Source organism: Podarcis pityusensis, assembly GCF_964106645.2.
Source record: "Podarcis pityusensis genome assembly, chromosome: 14".
Taxonomy (NCBI): Eukaryota; Metazoa; Chordata; class Lepidosauria; order Squamata; family Lacertidae; genus Podarcis; species Podarcis pityusensis.
This window is the reverse complement of record NC_138039.1, coordinates 52,972,798-52,977,746: the sequence shown is the minus strand read 5'-3', so window position 1 is coordinate 52,977,746 and position 4,949 is coordinate 52,972,798. Positions and strand designations below refer to the sequence as shown.

The 4,949-nt window shown below is 43.9% G+C and overlaps 1 long non-coding RNA gene across 1 annotated transcript; it reads left to right on the top strand.

Moving 5' to 3' along the window:
- Window positions 1-3,516, top strand: LOC308463571. Its single transcript, XR_013979621.1, has 2 exons — window positions 1-125; window positions 3,355-3,516. It is a non-coding gene; the product is annotated as an uncharacterized lncRNA (long non-coding RNA).
- The last annotated feature ends 1,433 nt before the right edge of the window (window positions 3,517-4,949 follow it).

Here is a 4,949-nt window from a genome sequence, read left to right as displayed (position 1 = left end):
CACAGATGGAAATATTAGAAGTATATCTCACAGCTACGGCATAATAATCTTCAACATTGTGTGATGCAGATGATGAAAGCACCTGTGTGTCTCTAGGGGCTGGCTCAATCTTCCTCCTGATTCAGGTATTTTTCTTTCCCCAAACTGTGTTTATGTGCCCCTCTCTCCCTCCCTCCCTCTCCAGACACATATACAAGAGGAAATATGATATAATTCAACTCCAATCACACAGTTTCAGATGAAAGTATCTGAAAGGCTGTAGTCATGCCAAGGACAAATTTTCCTTTTCGGCCTTTTAAAGACTACATTGCAAAACACCCTTAGAAACTTAGGGAGCTGCCTTATAGTGAGTGAGACCAACGGTCATAGGAGCCAGCCCTGCCAGTGGCCTGCCTAGCTCATTACTGCACACAATGGCAGGCAGTGGCTCTGCAGGGTTGCAGACCAGGGGACTCTCTAAGCCTTACCTGCAGAGGCCAGTAACCAGGTCTGTCACCTTCTGCATGCCAAGAAGTTGCCCACCCCTGGGCTACAACCCTTTCCCTTAAAAAAAGTCAAATGTGACCAGAGTGATGGAGGTTACTTCTACCTTGTCCAAGTAGGCATCTTCCTTCCTTCCTTCCTTCCTTCCTTCCTTCCTTCCTTCCTTCCTTCCTTCCTTATGCAACTGAACAAAATGGGATCTGCTGTCTAGTTTGGGGCTGAATATGCAGCTTTCCCCCCTTCAAACCCACATGGGAGTTCAGTGCATAAAAAGCAGTCAATACAATCCTTCTTGGGAATTTTTTCGTTTATCCAGAAGGATTATATCCACAATGGTATGCTGAAAGTGAGCAAAAAACACGAGAGGAATTGTATTGTCATACTACAGGGCAGTTATTGGACTACAGCTCCCACCCCCCGACTCTTGGCAATAGGAACTTGGGCTGATGGAACTTTAGGGCTGCAAAGGTTGAAGGATGACATCCTATACAAACTTGCCTGGGGCCTAGAATCATAGAATCATAGAATCATAGAGTTGGAAGAGACCACAAGGGCTATCGAGTCCAACCCCCTGCCAAACACATTCATCGAGTCCAACCCCCGGCCAAACACATTCAGACGTTCTTCTGGCTTACACTGTGCATAGGCTTACAGTGGAGCCTCCTTTCTTCTCTTTGTGCATGCCTTTGAAGGGAAGAGTGGGTCAACAGTGACCTGTGTTTGCTGATGGGGTCAGATTCAGGGAGTTGGACGGCGCCTTGTAAGCCATCTACCCCAAAGACATGTTCAACACAGGAAATCCAGAATCAGGGCATTGGGGAAGTACAGATATGCTGGGTGGGATGCTTGCACTCTGAATGCTATACGTAGGGCTGCCTCTGAAGATGGTTTGGAAAATTCAGCTTGTGCAGAATTTGGCAGCCAGATTGCTCATTGGGGCAAGCCAGTTTGGGCATATTACACTGATCCTGGTCTGACTGCACTGGCTACCAATTAGTTTCTGGGCCCAATTCCAAGTGATGGTTTTAATGTATAAAGCTTTAAATGTCTCAGGACTGCAATACCTCAAGGACAGCCTCCCTGCATATGAACCCTGCAAGCATCTTCTGAGGCCATGCTTTGTGTGCCTCCTCATTGAAAGGTCCAGAGGCTGGCAACATGAGAACGGGGCCTTTTCTGCAGTGACTCCCCATCTGTGGAATGCTCTCTCTCTGGCAGCTTCTTTACATATCTTTACATGGCAGGCAAAAACGTTTCTCTATAACCAGGCCTTTGGTTGATTGACATTCCACAGCCTTTAAAAAAATATGTGTGTGTGTAGGGAGGTTATTTGTTTTTCGTTTTATTATGCATTTTGTGTTCTCATTTTGTATTTTTATGTTGTGAACACTGGGCATGCTGTCTGCGGCTAATGGGAATTGGGAGTCCAGCCACATCATCGAGCATCCTATGACTACTTGTTCCATAAAAGAACTCACCGTAATGCAATCTCAATTACACCATGAAAATTAACTCTCAGCTCTTGATCAACTGATTCTAAATTTTGGCAAACTCTGTACTAAGAAAGAAAAACCCAGGGAAGTTGCAGCCTCATTAAGGAGATGGGAATAGCAAAATGACCTAGCAGTCTCAATTATTTTGGTTAGTCTTTCAGACACCCAATTGGTTCACACTAACATATGTGACACAACTACTGAGATTATTACAAATTTACTAAAGGCTTTTGGATTGACAAGCAAGCTTTCATATTGTGCTTGGATGAGAGATTTGTTTAAATTAAAGTTTGAACGCAAGAAACTGTTAACAACCACATGACAGAGTTCCTAGCCATCACTGAGAAGCTGGAACTTGCAGATTTTAAACTGGATGGTGGACTGAAAGTTTGCTACTTTTTGGGGTCACTAGGATAAAAATGAGAGATATTTGCCACTCTCTTGGATGGTGAAGCACAGTTAAACCTAACGGATGTAATTGGCCATCTGGGAGAGGAGTGTGCAGAGAGAAGAGAAATCTCTCCAGCCAGGAATGGAAAACCCAGTGATTCCAGCTATGTGTTGTGATCTTAGAGGAGAACCAAGGCTCCATCCAAAAGAGTTGCTGTTTCTGAAGTAACAAAGAGGGACACATATTCAAGTTTTGTGAAGCCCCCAAACCAGCAAAATCCCTTTCATTTAAGCCCCAAATCAAAATAATGGGAACAACAACAAGAAGAGGAGTTTGGATTTGATATCCCGCTTTATCACTCAAAGCGGCTCACATTCTCCTTTCCCTTTCTCCCCCACAACAAACACTCTGTGAGGTGAGTGAGGCTGAGAGACTTCAGAGAAGTGTGACTGGCCCAAGGTCACCCAGCAGTTGCATGTGAAGGTGCAGAGACGCGAACCCGGTTCCCCAGATTACGAGTCTACCTCTCTTAACCACTACTCCACACTGGCTCTCAACAACGAACAAGAAAGCAATTTTCTTTTGCATGAGAAGAATCTAAATATAAACAATTGTGATGCAAAATCAAACAAATGCTTCAGTAATTCTGGATGTTCTTTGCATATGAGTTATGATGAAGATTTCTTTGGAGGCGTTGTCAGTATTACCCCATCAGTGGATGACAGTATTCAAATTGCAAATGGTGAAACCATAAAGAAATGTGGAATAGGTTCAGGAACCTAAACTGCAAACTTAGCCATCAGTCAAAAGAGAACCATGTGAAACAGGTCCTGTATGTCCCACAATTGAATTGCAACATGATCAGTGTGTCCACCTTGGACAGAAAAAGTATTCATATACAGTTTGGAAATGGTAAATGCCAAATAACCAAAGGTGGCAAATTGTATGCTGAAGCATATTTGATTAATGGTATCCATAGTCTTTCAGAACTCGAGACTGCAAACGTGGCACACATGTGCCATAAGCAAGGAGCAGACTTCCCTCAAACTCTGGCACAGAAAGTTTGGTCACATAGACATCAAAGCCATGGCGGAACTGCAATGCAATGAGCTTGCAACAGGAAGGTAAACCAAAATGCACCAGTCACAACCAAGTGTGTAAGTTGCTTCACTGAGAAGAGTGTTTAGCCTTTCCCCCGTTTGTGTACTGAACAGTGAAGCACCAGAGTGACACACGTAGCCTACCCTGCTGTACACTTAATGTTCCCTCCCTAGGGAAGAATAGAATCATAGAGTTGAAAGAGACCACAAGGGCCATCGAGTCCAACCCCCTGCCAAGCAGGAAACACCATCAGAGCACTCCTGACATGTGGTTGTCAAGCCTCTGCTTAAAGACCTCCAAAGAAGGAGACTCCACCACACTCCTTGGCAGCAAATTCCACTGTCGAACAGCTCTTACTGTCAGGAAGTTCTTCCTAATGTTTAGGTGGAATCTTCTTTCTTGTACTTTGGATCCATTGCTCCGTGTCCGCTTCTCTGGAGCAGCAGAAAACAACCTTTCTCCCTCCTCTATGTGACATCCTTTTATATATTTGAACATGGCTATCATATCACTCCTTAACCTCCTCTTCTCCAGGCTAAACATGCCCAGCTCCCTTAGCCATTCCTCATAAGGCATCGTTTCCAGGCCTTTGACCATTTTGGTTGCCCTCCTCTGGACACGTTCCAGTTTGTCAGTGTCCTTCTTGAACTGTGGTGCCCAGAACTGGACACAGTACTCCAGGTGAGGTCTGACCAGAGCAGAATACAGTGGCACTATTACTTCCCTTGATCTAGATGCTATACTCCATACTAATAAGTCCATACTAATTTTTCTGGATGCTTTCTCAAGGGACAGTGTTGTATACGTTCTAAAGGAGAAAAGTGAAACAGTACAGATGTTCGGAAATTACATGACCATGGTGAGCATCATCACCACCACCATCATCATCATCTTCAAATATTACGGTCATAGACCAGCATAAGTAGGGTTGGGTACAATTATTTAGAATCTGTAAAATGTTTTGGAAAGCTAAAAAGTATTTAAGACAGAAGGTACTGTATATATAAAAGACTATAAGAATCTAAAAAGAAACTAAAAGAATCTAAAAGAAGGGTTAGGAGCATTAAACGGATGTAGAAGAACATAAAAGATTAGTATATAAAAGACTATAACTATCAATTTAGAGAGCACTCTGATGTGAGTGTTCATTAAGTCTAGTTTGTGGCACAGGTCATCATCCGACAAATTTTGAGCACTGGCAACATGGTATGTTGTAGCAGGGTTGGTATCTGAAAGCAGCAGGGAGGTATAGAATTGTCCTGTGCGCCCTGGTTCCTTATGGAGCAGTGGGGAGAGGAGGCTGATACAAATGTCTCTATAATACAGGCACTGGAGAAGCACATGCTCTATTGTCCAGAGTCACAGAGGCATTGTCTCTCTGAGAAAGCAATCTTCCTATATCAACCTTCAATGACAGCCGAGGGGAGGGCGTGACCTCGTGCCAGGGTAAAAGTCCTCCGGCGCTAAGGGACTTCGAGTTT